Source organism: Ambystoma mexicanum, chromosome 4q, assembly GCF_040938575.1.
Source record: "Ambystoma mexicanum isolate Mex_15411 chromosome 4q, UKY_AmexF1_1, whole genome shotgun sequence".
Lineage (NCBI taxonomy): Eukaryota > Metazoa > Chordata > Amphibia > Caudata > Ambystomatidae > Ambystoma > Ambystoma mexicanum.
This window is the reverse complement of record NC_090928.1, coordinates 542,779,470-542,801,991: the sequence shown is the minus strand read 5'-3', so window position 1 is coordinate 542,801,991 and position 22,522 is coordinate 542,779,470. Positions and strand designations below refer to the sequence as shown.

The window sequence follows — 22,522 nt, the reverse complement described above, 5'->3', positions numbered from 1 at the left end:
GAAGAACTCTAGAAAACATAGGTACTTTGGGGCTGTAGGAGATAACACTCTAATAGACAATATATGGACTGGGCTTGCAGTACATTTTTATTTACAGGCTGCCCAGGTGGGGGGATCCTCATACAGAACTGTGCCTAGTGGTAGGGGCCCAGTATTCAGCCAATTCTCTAACCAACTTGTTTTCCTCCTATATCTATGGTTGATGTGGTTTTGCTGTGTTGATTCGTATGCTATTTGAACTGAGTACAGTTGATGCATTTTAATGTAATCATTGTAATCGTGTTACAACATAGAACTGTATATATTTACCATTTTAGAATTGTCGGTGCACAAAGTGTGTTATTTTGATTGTGTACATAACGTGAACCTTATTTATATAAAGAATGTGTTTTCACTAACATAGTGTGTGGACATTCCGTTGTGGGTGCTTGGGGATTACACTGTACTTAAGTACCAGCCTGCATCACCTCCTGAGAGCTAAGCCTTTATTGCTTGACTACGTTTCCAATAATATAGAATCTTGGCTGGGGTCCTCTGTGCCTCTTCACTGCCTTAAAGAAAGCAGGAGTACAGACAACCCCCTCCAGTCTTTGCACTGGTGGCAGCGGTGGGATGCTTATGGTTTTAAGAATCAGTGTGTAACCTTGCCACTTACAAAATATCCATACTTTGTTAAACTGAGGTTTAGTTGTGTACAAGATAACTACATTACAAGCAATGGAATCTATTGCAAATGATAAATTGACTCGGATGAGCTTAGAGCCTCTCCAGAGTGTTTGTGAAGCCAGGGAGTTAGACTTTGAGGATAAGTCTAAGGCTGAGCTGATAGCTGCCCTGGTGGGCTACCAGACTGATTGTGAAGCTCTTGAAGGGGGGATGCAGCCATTGAGGCCTGCCCCTGGGGGTGTTTTTGAATCTTATTCTGGGAATGCCACCATTCCTGCTGCCTCTGTTCTGACCTCCAGCAATGTTTCTTCAGGGAATTCCTTGGAACTTGAATTATTAAGGAAATTGGCCTTTGAATACAAAAAGTTGGAAATAGAAGCTGAGCTTAAGAAAGAGGAGTTGGCACAGCACTTCATCCTTAAAGCCAGGGATCTGGAACTAAAGGATAGGGATCTTGAACTCAAAGACAAGGACCTTGAACTTAAAAACAAGGACACTTAATGTCAGAAAATCCAGCTAGAGAAAGCTAGAGTGGAGACTTCAGAGAAACCAGTTGAGAGTGTCAGGTCCGTAGCCACCAAGTTTATGAAAGATTTTGTTGGTGTCTATGTGGAGGGTTCTGATATCCTCCAATGGGTTGAAGCGTTTGAGATGGCTTGTGGAATCCATGATGTTGATAAGAGATTGGGTTAAGTGTTTTTTAAGCAGAGTGCCTCAGACTGGATATGACTGTATTCTGAAACTGAGTGTGGAAGAAAGGGGTCAGTATGAGTGCATGAAATCTGCTCTAATTGCCAAGTTTGGCAAGACACCTACCCAATGACTTAATAGGTTCAGGGAATTTAAGAAAATAGAGAATGTGTCTTGGATTGAATGGGTGAGTGCTGCACATATGAACATGATGGGGTGGATTGATGATTACAAAGTGAAAACGTTTGTTGAATTGTCCCACCTTTTGTTTTTTGAGCATTTTTCTGAAGCCTGTTCACCAGAGCTACGTCAGTATGTTGCTGACCAGAACATTTTGGATCCCTTTAAGCTAGCCAGCTGGATGATAAGTGGGTCTCCCACCGGGTGTCCCCTAAGGACTCCAGTGGGAAGGACAAGGACACAGAAAAGGGGACCTCTCAGAAGGCTGAGGAGTCCCAGAAGCAGTCCAGTCGATTAAACCAAAACCTTCCTCTACTAAAACCCCAAAATCTAGTGGGGATAAGTCCTATGTGGGTGGGAGTAAGAGTAGTGGTCCACCTGCTGCAAAGCAGGCTCCCATTGGTTCCAGTACCGTACCCCTCATTCCTGGCACATGTTGGGACTGTGGGGCTCTGGACCACAAGAAGGGTGAGCCAAAGTGTAAAGGTAAGGCATTAGGAGTCCAGGCTGTCAGCCTGACCTACCCTTCCCCCATGCCTGGGGTGGAGGCCACTGTCCTCCACTCCTCTACAGGAATCACATTCGGTGCTCCTGTAGAGATTTCCCTATTATCCCTTGGGACCTGGGACCAGTATGCAGAAGTACTGGCGACAATCCCACTGAACACCCGTATGTTTTTGAGAAGTGTCCTCTTGAATGGCCAGCCTTCTACTGGTTTGAAAGACACTGGGGCAAGCATGACAGTGGTGGACAGGACCTTGGTCAAGCCAGAGGACTATGTAGGTGCTCCTCTGAGAACTACCAGGTTAGCTGGTGGGCATCCCAAATTATCGCCTTTAGCCTTAGTCACACTCATGATTTGGGACAAGACAGCAAAGATTCCTGTCCTGATTCAGGACAACGTCCCTGCTAACATTTTGTTAGGCAATGATCTAGTATAGTTTGGATTGATCTCTGATGGTCTCCCCATGACTGCTGCTGCAGTCACTAGATCACAGGTGACACCGGGTCTGACTGTGAGTCAGGTACCCAAGCCAAAGGCGAGGCCTAAGGCAAGAAGGAGGAACAAGAAGGCCACCTATGTGACTGGGGCTCCTTCTCCTCCTGGAGTACCCATTGGGATTCATGATCCAGACGAGCTGGATCCAGTGGTAAACCCAAACTCAACTCCTGAGGGATAAGAGGCAGAAGACCCTCCCTTGGGAGAGGTGCCAAACCCAGAGGACCACCCTGACCTTCAATGCCTGCTGGCTGAAGGGGGACCCTCCTGTGTGGGCTTCTGTAAGGGTAAGAGAGAGTGCCACTCTCTCGAGGGTGTGAGGAAACAGGCCCTGTCCCAGGCACAGGCAGAAGTGCCTAGGACATTCCCGATTTATTGGGAGGGTGACCTCCTTGTTAGTGAGCCCACTAAACCTGAACCTGGTGCCCTCAAAATGTTGGTGGTACCCCAGGTTTACAGGCCCTTCCTACTGCATTTGGCGCATGAGGTGCCCTTGGCTGGTCATCTTGACGCCAAGAAGACTAAGCAGAGGTTCTCTGCCCATTTCTACTGGCCCCGGATGGGAGTAGAAGTGGAGTCACACTGCAGGACCGGCCCAACTTGTCAGTTATCTGGCAAGACTGGAGGCAGTGTCATTGCCCCACTGCAGCCATTGCTAGTCATTGGCACATCATTTGAGAGGGCGGGCATTGACATTGTCAGTCCCCTTGACCCTCCCACTTCAGGTGGACATCGGTTCATCTTGGTAGATCATGTCACCAGGTACTCTGATTCTATACCCCTTCGGACTGTTACTGCCAAGGTTGTTGCCAGGGCTCTCCTGGGCACTTCTACCCATGTTGGATTCCCTAAGGAGATTGTCTCAGACAGAGGATCCAACTTCATGTCGAGTTATATGAAAACAATGTGGAAAGAGTGTGGGGTAACCTACAAGTTCTCCACCTCTTATCATCCCCAGATCAATGATCTGGTCGAGAGATTTAAAAAAACTCTCAAGGGCATGCTAGGCGCTTTGGAAGAGCCCCAAAGGTGGAAATGGGATCTCCTCCTGCCATGCCTGCTATTTGCTTACAGAGAGGGCCCTTAAGAGGGTGTTGGTTTCAGCCCCTTTGAGTTACTCTTTGGACATCCTGTGAGGGGCCCCTTGCCTTGATCAGAGAAGTTTTGGAAGCCACCACTCCAAGTGCTGCCAAACAAGTGGGGGACTATGTGTTAGGCCTCAGACGGAGGATGACACAGATGATGGGTCAGGCGACAGCGAATCTCAAGGCCAGCCAGGATTTGAACAAGTACTGGCATGACCTTAAAGCCTCGCAAGTGGACTGGACTCTAGGCCAGGATATCCTTGTGATGGGTTCTACCAAGCCTCAAGCTTTGGCAGATAAGTGGACTGGACCCTTCAGGATAATCTCCAAGATGGGCAAAGTCAATAATCTGGTGGACATGGGAGTCCCTGGGGTAGCCCCTCAGGTATTCCATATTAACAGGCTCAAGCCTTTCCATAGGCGAGCCAAATTCTCATGTCTCTCTGACTCCAGAGCAGGAGAGGGCATGCAGGGCTTTGCTCCAGCAGTATGCGCCTCTGAACCACATCCAGGCTTAGGTTGGATCTGGGTGTCATTGAACCCTCAAAAGGCTGCCGACCGGAGAAGGGGACCGCCAAGGGGAATGAAGAAAGGCCCCAGACAGATGTCCACGTCGCAGACCGCCATCCCCGACTGGAGCCGCAGTGCTCCCTTTACCTAAGAACATTTTGATCCAAGGACTCCCTTGTTCATCATCGTCGACTGCTGTCGTCCTGCCGGAGAAAGTGAAGGCCGCCGACGACCGAGTAGAATTCGCTGGTGGGTTTCCCGCCACCCGAAGAACTCAGAGACACTGACAAAGCTACTGAAGCCAGCCGTGGTAACATCCCATTCGCCGACGCCAGACGCTGACGACCCAACGCCCTTGCTGGGCCAAAGTTCTTCATTGACTCTTTGCAGCAACAAACACTTGTCGTCGAGGTGCACCACACGCCTCAGCTTGCGGGACATTTTCGGCCGATCGTCAACGAGCACTGCAAGAACCGAAGCTGCTACCGCAACGACAGTGTTCACCCATTTCTTCACCGAATCTCGACTACCCACGGCTCCTGCCTTAAAGGGAGTGCACACACGAAGGGCCTGTCAATGACTCACCAAAGAACTCTACAAAACCAGGTACTTTGGAGCAGTAGAACTTTTATAGACGGAGATAAGACTCCAATAGACAATATATGGACTGGGCTTGTAGCACATCTTTATTTACAGGTTACACAGGTGATCCTCATACAGAATTGTGCCTAGTGGTAGGGGCCCAGTATTCTGCCAATTGTCTAACCAACTTATTTGCCTCCTAAATCTATAATTGATATTGTTTTGCTGTGTTGATTCATATGCTATTTGAACTGAGTACAGTTGATGCAGTTTAATGGAATCAGAGTAATCGTGGTACCACCTAGAACTGTATATATTTACCATTTTAGAATTGTCAGAGCACAAAGTGTGTTATTGTGATTGTGTACATAACGTTAACCTAATTTATATAAAGACTCGGTTTTCACTAACATAGTGTGTGGACATTCCGTTGTGGGTGCTTGGGACTACACTGTACTTAAGAACCAGCCTGCATCACCTCCTAAGAGCTAAGCCTTGATTGCTCGACTACGTTACCAATAATAGAGAATCTTGGCTGGGGTTCTCTGTGCCTCTCCTCTGCCATATAGAGAGCAGGAGTACAGACAACTATCTCCAGTCTTTACATATGGCCCTATTTAGTATTCCCCATTGAGTCCCAGTGGGGACATAGAGTCTAATTTGTGGATCCAGTATAATTCTCTTTGGGAGAGTATCTCAGAGATGTTTCCACCCCTCGGTAGGGGGTGCACTACTTCCAAGATTAAACATCGTAATTGAGCTATTGTGTGTTTATTGTCTCGAAAATATCTGTAAATTGGCGACTGGATGTTGTTTGTCCTGATGTTGGATTTATGCTCTGTCCAACGTTCTTTGGCTTTCCTCACTGTTTTGCCTATGTAATATTTCCCGCAGGGGCATTTAAGAGCATATATCACGTTCTTCGAGATACATGTAGAAAAATCTCTGATTCGGATCTTCTTTCGTGTATTCGGGTGTCTGATATGGTCCCCTTTTATCAAATTCGAACAATGTTGGCAATCTAAACAGGCAAAGGTGCCATTCTTTTGTCCTTTCAGTAATAGCTGTGTCTTGTTCTTTGGTCTTTCTGCTTTTATCAATGTATCTCTAAAATGTCTTCCTCTTTTATAGGCTAACATTGGTGGTTCGGGAAACAGATGGTGTAAAGTCAGATCATTCTTGATAAGATCCCAATTCTTCATTATACATTTCTTAATCTTTGGGATGAAAATTTTAAAGAATGTATCAATCTGGTGCTTTCCTTCTTTTTCATGTACTTGAGGAGGTTATCCCTTTTCAATGGTTCCTCTATAGGTCTTGCATTTTCTAAGATTTCTTCTGGAATACCTCTTTCAATTAATTTTGTTCTTATATTTTCATATTCTTTTTGCAGATTTTCAGTGTGTGATGTTATTCTTTTTAGTCTCAACAATTGACTGAAAGGTAGATTCTCCTTCACATGATTCGGGTGGAAGCTTTTATAATGCAGACCGTTATTTACATTGGTTGGTTTCCGGTATATGGTGTTAAAGGTTCTGTTCTTGTTTATTGAACTGTGACATCTAGAAAGTGTATGAATGGTGTTACAACTTCTAAAGTGAACTGTATCCGTTCATTACATCTATTCAAATAGTTGTGGAATTGCTGGAGTTCTTCTTCAGTTCCTTCCCATATTCCAAAAATATGATCGATGAATCTCTTCCAGAATTTTAATTTTGGTGTCCAATCTTGATTGTTAAGCACAAAGGTTTTTTCAAAATAATACATAAATATATTTGCGTATGATGGTGCTGCAGATGATGTTACACATATGAAGAAGTGGTCCTTATGGTCCCCGAATCAACTCTGTGGCTTCATTCGGAGCAGTGATTTCAAGATGGCGGATCGCATTGCTCACAGTTCCAAATGCAGCGTTCCAGCCTTTTCACATATGCCAGAAGCGCAGCGTGCAGGTCATGTGATCCCTTATACATCACGAAGTTTGTCAACTCTTCGCGTCACTACTGTTCTAGCTGATGCTCCATTCTTTCCTCAGCTTTCGAAGTGTACCCAATCCATCAGGCTGCTACCCGCATCTTGTATCCCGATTCAGTTTCTTGGTCATTTCGCTACCATTTCCCGTGTAATATTAAGTCCACGTCTGATATATATTCTAAGTATCCTTCCGGGCTTCGTAGCCTCCCACTCCCAGAGTTTCACTTACCTTTCTCTCTTTGACAGGATTCTTGCTTTCAAGTCCTCTGTGGCTCCCGCCTCTGCGGCTTCTCTCCAGGTATTCAAGACTCGACTGGTTCAGAGGTTAGGGGAAGTCCTATGGTTACTTACCTTCTAATTGCCATATTCACCTACTTCCTCCCTCTTACCTCTCTCTATTGTCATCCTCTCCAGAAGAAGCCTTCCTGAGTTTGAACCTCTATAACCTCAGGTGACCTTATTCAGAACTGTATATATTTACCATTTTAGAATTGTCAGAGCACAAAGTGTGTTATTGTGATTGTGTACATAACGTTAACCTAATTTATATAAAGACTCGGTTTTCACTAACATAGTGTGTGGACATTCCGTTGTGGGTGCTTGGGACTACACTGTACTTAAGAACCAGCCTGCATCACCTCCTAAGAGCTAAGCCTTGATTGCTCGACTACGTTACCAATAATAGAGAATCTTGGCTGGGGTTCTCTGTGCCTCTCCTCTGCCATATAGAGAGCAGGAGTACAGACAACTATCTCCAGTCTTTACATATGGCCCTATTTAGTATTCCCCATTGAGTCCCAGTGGGGACATAGAGTCTAATTTGTGGATCCAGTATAATTCTCTTTGGGAGAGTATCTCAGAGATGTTTCCACCCCTCGGTAGGGGGTGCACTACTTCCAAGATTAAACATCGTAATTGAGCTATTGTGTGTTTATTGTCTCGAAAATATCTGTAAATTGGCGACTGGATGTTGTTTGTCCTGATGTTGGATTTATGCTCTGTCCAACGTTCTTTGGCTTTCCTCACTGTTTTGCCTATGTAATATTTCCCGCAGGGGCATTTAAGAGCATATATCACGTTCTTCGAGATACATGTAGAAAAATCTCTGATTCGGATCTTCTTTCGTGTATTCGGGTGTCTGATATGGTCCCCTTTTATCAAATTCGAACAATGTTGGCAATCTAAACAGGCAAAGGTGCCATTCTTTTGTCCTTTCAGTAATAGCTGTGTCTTGTTCTTTGGTCTTTCTGCTTTTATCAATGTATCTCTAAAATGTCTTCCTCTTTTATAGGCTAACATTGGTGGTTCGGGAAACAGATGGTGTAAAGTCAGATCATTCTTGATAAGATCCCAATTCTTCATTATACATTTCTTAATCTTTGGGATGAAAATTTTAAAGAATGTATCAATCTGGTGCTTTCCTTCTTTTTCATGTACTTGAGGAGGTTATCCCTTTTCAATGGTTCCTCTATAGGTCTTGCATTTTCTAAGATTTCTTCTGGAATACCTCTTTCAATTAATTTTGTTCTTATATTTTCATATTCTTTTTGCAGATTTTCAGTGTGTGATGTTATTCTTTTTAGTCTCAACAATTGACTGAAAGGTAGATTCTCCTTCACATGATTCGGGTGGAAGCTTTTATAATGCAGACCGTTATTTACATTGGTTGGTTTCCGGTATATGGTGTTAAAGGTTCTGTTCTTGTTTATTGAACTGTGACATCTAGAAAGTGTATGAATGGTGTTACCACTTCTAAAGTGAACTGTATCCGTTCATTACATCTATTCAAATAGTTGTGGAATTGCTGGAGTTCTTCTTCAGTTCCTTCCCATATTCCAAAAATATGATCGATGAATCTCTTCCAGAATTTTAATTTTGGTGTCCAATCTTGATTGTTAAGCACAAAGGTTTTTTCAAAATAATACATAAATATATTTGCGTATGATGGTGCTGCAGATGATGTTACACATATGAAGAAGTGGTCCTTATGGTCCCCGAATCAACTCTGTGGCTTCATTCGGAGCAGTGATTTCAAGATGGCGGATCGCATTGCTCACAGTTCCAAATGCAGCGTTCCAGCCTTTTCACATATGCCAGAAGCGCAGCGTGCAGGTCATGTGATCCCTTATACATCACGAAGTTTGTCAACTCTTCGCGTCACTACTGTTCTAGCTGATGCTCCATTCTTTCCTCAGCTTTCGAAGTGTACCCAATCCATCAGGCTGCTACCCGCATCTTGTATCCCGATTCAGTTTCTTGGTCATTTCGCTACCATTTCCCGTGTAATATTAAGTCCACGTCTGATATATATTCTAAGTATCCTTCCGGGCTTCGTAGCCTCCCACTCCCAGAGTTTCACTTACCTTTCTCTCTTTGACAGGATTCTTGCTTTCAAGTCCTCTGTGGCTCCCGCCTCTGCGGCTTCTCTCCAGGTATTCAAGACTCGACTGGTTCAGAGGTTAGGGGAAGTCCTATGGTTACTTACCTTCTAATTGCCATATTCACCTACTTCCTCCCTTTTACCTCTCTCTATTGTCATCCTCTCCAGAAGAAGCCTTCCTGAGTTTGAACCTCTATAACCTCAGGTGACGCTGTCTTCACGCCGCTTTCAAGACACCGGGATACACTTTCGACCAGGGTTTTCTACCCCAGAGGGTTTCCCTGACAGGCGCATACTCCTTCTCGGGGTTTTGTTTACGAGCAGGGAGTGGCGCGTTGGTCGGGGTGATCTTTGCTTTCAGCATTGGCCTTCCATGGAATTATTCAGTCTGCTGAGGTGAGAGTATCCTTTGAATCAAAACTGTTAATGTGATACATTGGCTTCCAATTTGTAGCCCTAACGGATAACAGAATAACAGATGAGCCCATTAATGCGCCTAATATTTGTAGCTAGTATTTATCATTATACCTGTAAAGACTGGAGGGGGGTCTGTACTTCTGCTCTCTATATGGCAGAGGAGAGGCACAAAGGACCCCAGCCAAGATTCTCTATAGGGTAGCGCTGGTCGAGCAATCAAGGCCTAGCTTCTCAGGAGGTGATGCAGGCTGGTTCTTAAGTACAGTGTAGTCCCAAAGCCCCCACAAAGGAATGTCCACACACTGGAGGTCATTACAACCCCGGCGTTAAGGGTTAACGACGGCGTTAACCCTTAACGCCGGATTCCCACTTTAACGCCTGCTTTTGGCAGGCGTTAAAGTCCATGGCGCTAACCCGCCATGGTGCTAATTACGCCGCCGTAATTTACGGCGGCGTAATTAGCGCCTTCCCCACTCCCATTATGCCCTATGGGGCAAAAATGGGAATGGGGAAGGGAAAATGGGAAATGGGGATTTACCGCCCCACTCACCTTGGAATGGGGCGGTAAATCCGCCATCCACCATGGTGTAAATATAGTTTACACCATGGTGGTAAAGTTGGTGCACTTAGCACCAAGGTTGTAATGACCTCCTCTGTATTAGTTAAAACACAGTCTTTCTATAATTAATATTCAAGGTTATGTACACTATCACAATAACTCACTTTGTGCTCAGAAAATCAACAATGGTAAATATATACAGTTCTAAAGTGGTACCACAATTATTATCAGATCTCATTAGAGTGCATCAACTATACTCCGGTGAAATGTCACGCAGATCACTTAATAAAGGCAACCAACAATAAACAGAGGAAGAAAGCAGTTGGTTAGAACAATTGGCAGAATACTGGCCTCTACCGTTAAACACAGTTCTGTGTGGAGATCCACCCACCTGGGCAACCTGTAAAATAAAGATATGACACAAGCCCAGTCCATATATTGTTCTATAAGTCTTATTTCCTTCTATAATGTTTCTACCGCCCCAATGTACCTGGTAGAGCAGAGTTTTTCGAAGAGGCGTCGATGGATCCTTCTTGAATGACTCCCTTTAAAGCAGGAGCCACGGATCGTCGAGAGGCGTTGAAGAAGGTGAACTTGGCGTCGACAGCATCGATGAAAAGTTCGAGGGTGCCAAGCCCACAGCGTCAATGCAGGCGGTGCTTGTCGGCAACGTCCTGCGAGGATGAGGTGTGCGGGACACCTCTGCGATTGATGGTTCAGGACCGCAAAGAGTTTCTGAAGAACTGTGGCCCGACAAGGGTGTTGAGTCGTCAATGTCTTTGTGGTCTTTGGGTGGCGGGAAACCCACCGGCGGATTCTCCTCGGCATGTCAGCGTCCTCAACTTTCTCCGGCGGGATAAAGCGGTCGACGGTGCGGACAAGTGAGTCCTTCGATTCAACAGTCTTAGGCAAAGGAGCACGCGGCTCAGTTCGTCAGTGGCACAGCATCAAGCGGTCCCCTCTTCTGGGCAACACGGCTTCGATGGGCCTCCAGCAGTTACAGCGATACTCCGAACCCTAGACAACGGCAATGGACTTCGACGGCGTCGATGTTCAGGTGCTTCACTTCGTTCTCCTCGGTGGTCCCCATCTCCGGTCAGTAGCCTTTCAAGGGTCTGACTTCCAGAGAGCTTCGGTGCAGGTTGGCGGTGCTCGATGGTCCCTCAGAGCATGGGAAGAGGGCGCCTAACCAGGTCCTCTCTCGGATCAGTCCGTGACAAACTCAACAGCTTTTGGATCGGGTCGAAGCAAATGCAGCAGCAGTTCTTCTTCCAGCTGGTCGTCGAGGATGAGCAGTTCCAGTTATTCTTCAAGTGTTAACTCAACTTCTGAACAATTTCCAGTGGTGAGAGGTCCCCAGATATACTATTCTGTCTCTCATCCACACTGCTGGGTCACACTCAGCAGGCAATCATACAGAAGGGCATTCATGCAGTCAGTCAGTCAGCCAATCAGGCATACAGTGCATTCAGGCATACTCCTCCCTCTCAGACACTCACAACAAGGAATGTGGATTGGGACAAGTACCCAGCCATTCAACACTACACACTGCATTCATGCCAGTTTTGGGCAGGGCTGTCTCAGTCTTTGTCTCTCATACCAGGAACCAGACATCCACAACAAAAAGTGCATATTGGTCACACACTCCATTCACCCAGGTCCCACCCACAGGGTGTACCCATAACATACAGTCATTGGGAAGGCTCCAGCCAGTCTGGCCTGGACTTCACTCACAACAACACCATATATGGAACTTCCACCCAACAGCTAGTCAGGGGGAAGGGACAGAGTCCGGGCTTCCCATGACTTTGGGAAAACAAGGTAACAGGCAAAAGAAAGCAAGTGGCCACAGGAGCCATCTTGTTTCCTATCAGGAATCAACTGATCCCAATGGCAGGGCATGGGTGTTACGCTCACCTGGCTCTCACAGGGGTGTCGAGCGGAACTGGACTGCCACGGTCTCCACCAACGTGATGCGTAGTGCAGAGATGACTGACTGGACTGGCCCACCTAGCTTCGTCTGCTTGACCCGTAGGAATAGTCTCCTAAAGACAGGGAAAGGGAATTAGCCACCCACGGATTTGAGTATTAACACCTCACTGTGTCCCCACTTATCACTTCCGACATTCCCTTTCACAAAGCTCACCTTATAGTTTTGTATGATGAGCTCTCCATCCTGCGAGCAATGCAGGGGCGCGTTGATGGCCAGTTACTTCACTGGCTTGAGGATATTGGAAGAGTTCTGGACAAATCTTGGCTCCACACCTCCGGGCGAAAGGCCGTAAGTATATAGTTCTAAAGAGTTCAAAATGTCTGAATAATCACTCTCGTCCAATTCCTTTGTTTCTTTTGCAGTTTAGACCCAAAAGAAGATCGTCTTGTGGCAGCTGAAAGCGTTCAGGTAAGAGTCTGTGTTTTCTAACACTGTCCGGTAAATGATGCCAAGGTTTAACTCGCTGCTTTCTCTTTCTTGCAGGTGCGACGTAGGAAGAAGTGGCGTGCTGGTGGATAATACCTCCTGCAGTAAAATCATGTAAGCATATGGTGGCAAGAGATTGTCCTTGTTTGTTCCCTTGGCTCACCGTGTTGTTTTCTTGTCCCTCTTAAGTATTGGAATGCGGCAACCTGGTGATGGAGACAGCACCGGATCATAGAGATGCTGCGAGGAACGGTGAGTATGGAGCGGCTCAGCAGCAGGCGATGCAACGTGTTTAAAATGAAGTCTGTTTCTGATTCGAAGATGCGCTTAATCCGAAATCAGGTAAGAAATCCAGTAATGTTCTTGTTCTAACCTTTCTTCTTCTTTTCCTTCTTTCTAGGTGCTCTGGACTCGAGGCGGGCGTGGCAGGATGCTGGATGCTGACTGCAGACACGTGAGCGTTACGCTGCTGGATGCAGAATAACGCGAAGCATGTGCTGCTCTTCGGGCGTGGTTTAAATAGCCTTCAAAGTAGTCCCAGGTAAGTATTCCTCCACAACCGAGTAACAAAATAGTTCCTAAGATAAAATAGTCCCTTCCAAGCCTCACATGGGCTTGGATCCCTTGCAGCATGGTCTGCCTCAGGTAAGTTTTAACATATGAGCCTGGCGCCATAGGCGCCAGGACTGATGTCCTATATGTGCAGGACTGTACCCAGATAGCCCCTAACAGGGGTTGCTGGGTTTGCTCCTGGTAACATGATGCCTGCTTCCGGGGTTGATGGACTTGTTCTGGATGCCCGGAGGTAGGCATCATGACACTGGGTATCCCAAAATGGAGGATACTCAGAGCACCTGTCAAATTCAGCATGGAGCTGCCACCAGCCCATACCCTGCTCTGTGGGCCACACACAGGTGCCCAAAAACATACACTATGGGCACAGGGTTGCACCCCCACCCATGGGTGCCATAAGGGTATCCCATGGGTCTGTACACCAAACCAAAAACAGGAAGAGCTGCACTGCCAGGATCCCACATGGACTCCTGGGCAGAAAACAATACAGAACACAAATGAAAAAGGACTACAGGACAAGGAGGCCCTGTCCCTCCAATGCATTTCCAGCATCACAGTCGCCCCCCCCAGACTGAGGTCAGGGTTCCTAATCTCCCACGGGATAGACACCCTCATCCAGATGGTCAACATACCTTCTGGAAAGGCCATCTGCATTATCGTGACTCTTCTCTGGTCTATGCTCTATGGTGAAGTCTAGCCCTTGCCGGCTAATGGACCACCTGAGCAGTTTCGGGTTTTCACCCTTCATCTACATAAGCCACTTCAGGGGCTTATGATCTGTTTGGACCTTGAAGGTAGACCCTGTAAGGTAGGGCCTAAATGCCTAAGGCTCCAAACTATACTGAAACATTCCTTTTCAACAGTAGCCCACCTAAGTTCTTTACCCTTGAGTTGTCTACTGATGAAGATGATCGGATGTTCCCTCCCTTTGTCATCTAACTGGGACAAGACAGCTCCAATTCCGGTGTCGTAGGCATCCATCTGGACGATAAAGGGTTTGCTGCAGTCAGGTGCACAAAACACAGGTGCCCTACACAGACTTTATTTCAAGCCATCCAAGGCCCTCTGACAGTGTTCAGTCCAATTAACCTTCCTAGGCTGTTTGGGTGAGGTCAGAGCTGTCAGTGGTGCAGCTATGGTTCCATAGTCCGCCATGAAATTGCGATAATACCCAGTGAGGCCCAAAAAGGCTCTCACATGGGTATGAGTAGTGGGAGTCTCCCAGTCATGTACATCTTGTAATTTACTGGAGAGAGGTTGGATTTGACCCCCTCCTACCTCATGACTTTCCCCTGAGCTATCTGGCACTTGGTGGCCTTGATAGTGAGGTTAGCCCTTTTCAAGGCCTGCAACACCTTATCCAGATGTGTCAAATGCTCTTCCCAGGTGGAACTGTAGACGGCAATGTCATCTAAGTAGGCCACAAAGAAGGCCTCCAGCCCACTGAGTGCATGATTGACCAATCTCTGGAAGGTGACAGGGGCATTCTTCAACCCAAAAGGCATGACCCTAAACTGGTAGAGTCCCTAGTGTCCCTCAGGTGTTGAGAACGCCGTCTTTTCATGGTCCGTCAGAGCTATTTGCCAATAGCCTGAGGTAAGGTCAAAGGTGCTCACAAATTTGGCAGCACCTATGGTGTCCACGAGCTCATCAGCCCTGGGCAATGGGTGCAAGACAGTTTTGGTGACAGCATTGACTCCTCAGTAGTCCACACAGAACCTCCAATCCTTGGTTTCTGCCTGGGAACTTGCCTTGGAGACAAGGACCACAGGACTGGTCCAGGGACTGGTTGAGGGTTCAATAACACCCAGATCCAACATCTTGGAGACCTCAGCCTGGATGTGGTTTTTAACTGTATCTGACATACGGTAGCACCTGCTTTTGACAGGCACACTGTCACCAGTGTCAATTTCGCGCCTACACCAAGGTGTAAGCCCTGGTGTCAGTGAGAACAGAGAGGCATACTGCCAGAGCAAAGCCCTGCAGGCCTTCTGCTGCTTTGTTGTCAGATCGGGAGAGAGATGTACTCCCTCCACTGAGCCATCCTGAGGGTTTCTATGCAGCAAATCAGGAAGGGGCTCACTCTCATCCTCTTCTTGCTCTGAAGCCAGCAAGAGACATGAGACTTTGGCTCGCCTATGGAAAGGCTTGAGCCTGTTAACATGGAATACCTGAGGGGCTACCCCAGGGACTCCCATGTCCACCAGATAATTGACTTTGCCCATCTTGGAGATTATCTTGAAGGGTCCAGTCCACTTATCTGCCAAAGCTCTAGGCTTGGTAGGCTCCTTCACAAAGATTTCCTGTCCCGGAGTCCAATCCACTTGCGAAGCTTTAAGGTCATACCAGTATTTATTCAGTTCCTGGCTGGCCTTGAGATTCGCTGGTGCTTGACCCATCATCACTGTCATCGGGGGGCGTGGCCAGCGCGCATGCCGTAAGCCGTGAATCCGAGGAGCTCCTGCCCGAGATCCTGACACGAGCGGAATCGTGCTGTAAATACAGCTATACTCTTTTCGAAAATAACTTCAGCTGAAAGGGGATCCTCTCCCCCGTGATCGGACCCCACTTCCAGGAGAAATCGGAAGCCAGCTGGCCCTGAACGAGGCCGGGGAAGAGGCGCCCCTTGACCACCCAAGATGGCGGCGCCCAGCAGACTCTGATCCGGAACAACGCGAGCCCAACGAGCCAGCTGGGAACCACCCACGCTTGCCCCTCTCCGCACACGGACTGCGCTGGGGCGACGGCTTTGTCTTAGCCCCCCATAACCGGACGGCGATGCCTCGAGGCACCGGGGAGCCAGAACCAAGGAGCGACCCGCGGCAGGAAAGGAGACAGAACACTGCGGCCGTGGACCTCCCCCTTTCTCTTCACGGTCCGACGGAGCCCCTGGCCAGTGGGGGAGGCAGTGAAGTCACCAGCAGCTGCGCGGCCCTGCGACGGGACCTACAAAGGTAAAGACGCCCGCCCTTGGAAGGAGGGAGGAGCGGCCTGGGACTCTCATGGGGGCCTGCCACGCAGCACGGCTTGCTACGCCGGGGCACACTGCAGCTCCAGGGAGGCGGCCCAAGCAATGGACAAGCTGCCATAATTCCATACGAGGAAGTGGTCCTGAGAACTAAATAGGGCCCTGCAACTAATGCGCGCTGGCGGCAACCTGGCACACATTAAAAAGAAACTTGTCTCTGGCGTGGGCGGAGGACCACACAAAGAGGACGATCGTGCATGTGAGACCCCGGGGGGCTGTTGATTATTGGCGAGGCCTAGGGACCAGCGGGTTTCACTAAGGGCCCCCTGTTCCTACACGACGCTGAAACTGACCACGCACCTTGGAACGGCATAGCATGGTGCTAGAGGTGGTCTAGGGGTTGCAATCGAACTGCACATAATAGTCTGCCTAGACGGCGGCATTCATTGAGCTGAACTATAATAACCACCTGCTGAGCGGTAGAGACAGCGCACTGGACCCAGTGACGGAGATGTCCCCACCAAAAACCAAGACAAAATTAACAACAACAATGGACCCCTACATGACGGTTAGGCCCAAACAGCTGCAGCAACAAGAGCCCACACCCAATGCAATGCCACCACAACCGGAAACAGAACCCAAAGATACACTAGTCCTCCAAGCTATTGCAGCACTACACACCTCTATTGAAACCAAAATAGAGGAAATGAGGGCGGATATGCAGCTTATGCGTCAGGATGCCCGTAACCTAACTGAGAGAGTAAATACGAACAAAGCCACCCTGCACCACAATGTAGCAAGTACTTCCGACTTGAAGGCAAAGGTAGTGGACTTGGAGCAGAAAGTAGCGAGACTCGAGGCAAGATCTGAAGATGCGGAGGGACGCGCTCGGCGCAACAACATTAGGATTTTGGGGGTTCCTGAAGACATGGAGGGCCCAGACCCGACAGACTTTGTAGAGACATTGCTCCTACAAGAAATAGGGGTGGGAAAACTATCACAAGGGTTCTCAGTGGAGCGCGCCCATAGATCACTTCAAAAGCGCCCCCCGTCAGGCTCACACCCACGTCTCATAATAGCGAAAATTCTAAATTTTCGCAACAGAGAAACGATACTACAGCATTCCAGAGAAGGCGGGGAGATCAGGAGACAAGACTCCAGAATAGTCATATACCCCGACTATACTCCCGTGGTCCAAAGAGCCAGAAAATCCTTCATTCCAGTGAAAGCCAGGCTTCGAACGCTCAACCTCAAATACATGCAACTCTACCCATCTCGCCTCAAAGTTCTGTATAAGGGAAAGGCAACTTTCTTGGAGACCCCGGCGGTGGCAAACATGTGGCTTGAGCACAATAACTCAGCGGAGAACGGAGAGGAATCACAGCAAAACAGATAAAAGAGAAACAAGCATTAAGAACATGAACGCCATTACAAGGCCCCACACTAGAGTCAAGATGGTTAATTGAACAACGCAAGGGGCCATTATAGAAAATAATACAGCAATGTAGGGCAGGAGCACAAAGAACCACAAGCAAGTACACCGCTGACCCACCCCCACGAGGACAGTGCGGGTCAAATGCCTGCACACTACCCGCGTCGAAAGGCCTGGAGTGGCCTAGAAGGCTCGGGAGCCCCTGAGCGCTGCAAGTTGGAAGCAACTGCTGGGGGCAGTTCACTGTTAAACATTTTGGTTTATTCATTCACCCGAATGAAAGTTACGAAAGTTGGTAAGTCTCCAGAATACATTGGAACAGAAGCGGGAATGTGGGCGGGAGAGGGAGTTACAATGTGGGCAACCCCCCTCCGGGACCGGGAAACTGGCAAAATCCACCCTAAAACACCATGGCCGGAAGAATAAAAATAATGACATGGAATGTTAGGGGCCTCGGGACTTACCTCCGTAGGAACAGGATCAAGTCATATCTGCTCAGGAAAAAGGTGGGAATAGCGCTTTTGCAAGAAACGCACTGTACAGCAGAAACCATGGCCAAACTGCAGGAACACTGGGGCGGGCAGGGGTTTGAAACAGCCTATTCGAAATATGCTAGAGGGGTATATACCTGGATTCACCCCCAACTCTGTTTCCGACTATCTAAGTTTGTGAGCGACCCAGAAGGTAGATATGTGATACTACAGGGACACATTGAACAACAAGAGCTATGCATAGTGAACTCGTACTTCCCTAATAACAACATCACGGCCCACCTGGCCTCCATGTACGCTAAGACCACGCACTATAGACATAGTCTCTTCATCTGGGGAGGTGATTTCAACTGCGTGCGCAACCTCACACTGGATAGATCATTACCACCACCCACCGCCACAATGGCTGCCACGACCGCGCTAAACACGCTGATTGATAGATTAGACCTGGCCGATATATGGAGGGAACTCCACCCCCAAACCCGAAACTACTCGTACTACTCTTCCCCACATGGCCTCCACACGAGGCTAGATTACATCTTTATAGGCAGAGAACACCTACCCCAGATGGGAGGAGCAGAATACCTAGGAAGAACTATCTCAGACCGCTCCCCCTTAACAGTAGAATGGAACCACACCGGTCCCAGACCTACTATCCCTATGTGGCGAATGCCAGTAGAGGCCCTGAGAGACCAAGCATTCAGAGATGAACTACAAGATGTGATCGACGACTACATAGAACTCAATAAGGGAAGCATAGATCATGTAAGCACAGTATGGGAGGCCCTAAAGATAGTGACCAGGGGCGAGATCATGGCAAAAGCGGGTGGCATCAGAAGATTACTACGGGAGGAACTGGCCCAGGGAGAAACCGAGATAGAGAGGCTTAGTAGCGACCCCACAGACCCACAGCGGCATGAAGACAGGCTCAGGGCGCTCCGGGAGGAATGCTCGAGCTCTTGGGACAGACTTGCTAAGTTTGATTACGTCGCTCGAACGAACAGGGCGCATGTAGAGGCGGATAGACCCAGCAGGCTCTTGGCCTGGCTCTGCAGAAAGGAACATCCCCGGCACACTATCACCATGATTCATGACCCACAGGGCAATACACATCAGACCCAACAGGACATAAATGAGACCTTTAAAAACTATTATACACAACTATACTCACACGAAATTGTAGTTCCCGCGGACCAGATAGCAGACACCTTGGAGGAGATAGGGTTGCCTAGACTCTCTTCAGCACAAACCGAGGCCCTAGAGGCTGAGATTACAACAGAAGACATTGCCGAAGCAATTAAGTTGCAAGCCACGTGTAAGGCCCCCGGGAGCGACGGGTTACCCCCAGAATTTTACAAAACCTATGGCCCCTCCCTGATACCACTTTTGCATGAGGTTTTCCAAGAGATATATGAACAAGGTATTTTACCTAACAGCATGAGGCAAACCCTAGTGATCCCAGTCCTCAAACAGAACAAGCCGGCTGAGCATTGTGATTCATATCGCCCGTTAGCTATGCTTAGTTACGATGTCAAACTGCTGACCACAATCCTAGCTCAGAGGTTGTCCAGGCTGATAGCGGATGTTGTGCACATAGATCAATGCGGGTTTGTGCCAGGCAGGAACACGACCATGAATTTACGCAGACTTCAACACATCATCCAACAAACAGACACAAGCACTGAATCCTATGCCCTGCTATCACTTGATGCCATTAAGGCGTTCGACTCCATATTCTGGGAGTGGCTGCTAGCGGTCCTGAAGGAATTTGGATTTGGCCCGAGATTCATTAGGTGAGTCTGCATACTGTACACCAAACCACGAGCAAGAGTAAAGACTGGGAGACATGTATAAGAAGTTTGGGACATATGCAGAGGCACCCGGCAAGGCTGCCCGCTATCTCCCATGCTTTACATTCTGGGGCTGGAACCCATTGCTATTTACCTCCGGAAGCAATTCTTTGATGCCGGAATAAGAATAGGAGAAATCGATCACATATTCTCCCTCTATGCGGATGATGTTCTACTGTACGTTAGAGACCTGCATCTCAATGTCCCAACCATGCTGGAAGTCCTAGACAATTTTTCCAAAGTATCAGGCATACAATTCAACAGAGTAAAGTCCTGCTTATTCCCACTAGCAGGCCTTAAAGACAGAAGCGCGAAGGAGCTCCCATCGTTGGGGATATACTGGCAGACCGCCAAGTTTCGCTACCTCGGCATTCAGATTATGCACACCCCTCAATTATTGCATGAACATAACACAATAGCTGTAATACCCAAGTTACGCAGATCAATGGCCTTTTGGGCAAAACTCCCACTGTCACCAATGGGGAGAATCTCGATAACTAAAATGATAATCCTCCCCAGGCTCCTGTATGGATTCCAAGATGTACAATGTTTCATTAAGAACCCATTCTTCCGTCTACTAGAGTCATTAATTCGAGAATTCATCTGGGGGCAGGGTAGGCATAAAATAGCACATTCCACATTAGTCTTGCCATATGCCCAAGGAGGAATTCAACTCCCGCATTTCGAAAAACACTATTTAGCAGCCCAACTTAACTTTGTGTCCAAATGGTTGGCCGACGAGACCACATCTGAGACCCCCTTGCTACAGTCCCTGATCTCTCCACTGTAACTAAAAGAACTTATTTGGGCGCCAAGTCACCTACTGAGAAACGCACCCTTCATAGCCACCCTGGGAAAACAAATCTGGCAAAGAACAAAGTCATTAAGGCGCCCAACACACATATACTCCCCGGAAATACCAATGATCTGGGACCTATGTAAAACAAACTCTGACCTGCTATACCTCAGGGCCTGGGAGAAGAAAGGGGTTTACATGTGGGGAGACTTATATGGCGAGGGCACCTTCAGAGAGTTTAGCTCACTGCAGGACATGGATTGGATACCCACTAGTCATTACTTGTGGTACCGTAAAATACGTGAACTAGCTCGACATAAGTGGGACACCTGGCCAGAAGAACCCGAGTCCGATACTTTCACTACCCTACTGTATAACTTAGGCGAGGGACAGAAACTGGTCTCCCAAATATACAGACACCTCAATGATAATCCCAACCCAAAAGGAGGTAAGTTGAAAAACAAGTGGGAAGCGGACACTGGCCGAGTACTCTCGGATGGAGAATGGGACAGGGCGCTAGCATTTCCCAAGGCCGTGTCCAGAAATCACAGATTTCGCCTTATACAGTTAAATGTCCTGCATCGGACATATCTAACCCCACACAGGCTAATGGCATTCAATGGGCAAGCGAACCCTAACTGCCCATGGTGCAAAACGGACAGGGCAGACCTCATACACATGTTTTGGGAATGCAACACAGTACAATCCTTATGGGCTAAAGTGAAGCAGACTTACGAGAAAGCGTGCACCTCCAGCTACAGATGGTCTCCTGAGGAATGCCTCCTAGGGACATACCCCAGACCGGCCAAACTTAAACATCGGGTGAAATTAATGGACTTGCTGTGCATAGTGGCAAAAAGACACATCGCCATGTCCTAGAAAAAAACAGCGGGACCCAGACATAACGCCTGGCATAACGAACTTGTAAGATGGGTTAACGCAGAGACAAGGGCATGGGAGGACAGCGTCACTAGATCAACCGACGAGTCAAGCGCCACCCTGGAGGCATGGAGGGAGATCATCAGCACTATAATCTACCCCTCAGACGATAAACCCCCATGAGCATATATTGAGTGGATCACACTGGACTGCCGGAACACAGAAACCCGCTGGGGTGGCCCCTGAACACCCAATGCAACGGCTAAACTTAGGCACCCCCCCTACCTCACAACACGCCCCGCTGAAGACCCTGAACCTGGATGATGAAGATTAGACAAGGAGACAGTTAATGTTACCACGTTATCGTTTGAAATGTTTGTTTGCCCTCCCCCATCCCTTTTCTTTTCTCTCTCTCCTTCTTCCCCTCCTTTTTTTGTCTTTCGTTAACCATTATATAACACTAGAGGCTGCGCATTGTATGCCATATATGATTTGACATGTGTCATCCAGTTATGTTAAATGCCAATAAACAAATTTGAAATTAAATCATCACTGTCATCCTCCGTCTGAGGCCTAACACATAGTCCCCCACTTGCTTGGCGGGACCTGGAGGGGTGGCTTCCAAACCTTCTCTGATCAAAGCAAGGGGCCCCCTCACGGGATGTCCAAAGAGTAACTCAAAGGGGCTCAAACCAACACCCTCTTGAGGTACCTCTCTGTAAGCAAACAGCAGGCATGGCAGGAGGAGATCCCATTTCCTTCTTAGGGGCTCTTCCAAAGCACCTAGCATGCCCTTGAGAGTTTTATTAAACCTCTCAACCAGACCATTGGTGTGGGGATGGTAAGAGGTAGAGAACTCGTAGGTTACCCCGCACTCTTTCCACATGGTTTTCATGTAACTAGACATGAAGTTGGATCCTCTGTCAGAGACAACCTCCTTCGGGAATCCAACATGGGTGAAAATGCCCAGCAGAGCCCTGGCAACCACCTTGGCAGTAACAGTCTGAAGGGGTATAGCCTCAGGGTACCTGGTGGCATAATCAACCAAGATTAGGATGAACCGATGTCCAC

General features: G+C 47.9%; 1 long non-coding RNA gene across 1 annotated transcript in view; it reads left to right on the top strand.

Moving 5' to 3' along the window:
- The window catches only part of LOC138467835 (uncharacterized), a 210,991-nt gene that overhangs the window by 16,454 nt on the left and 172,015 nt on the right, over window positions 1-22,522 (top strand). The gene's annotated exons all lie outside the window — the stretch shown is intronic.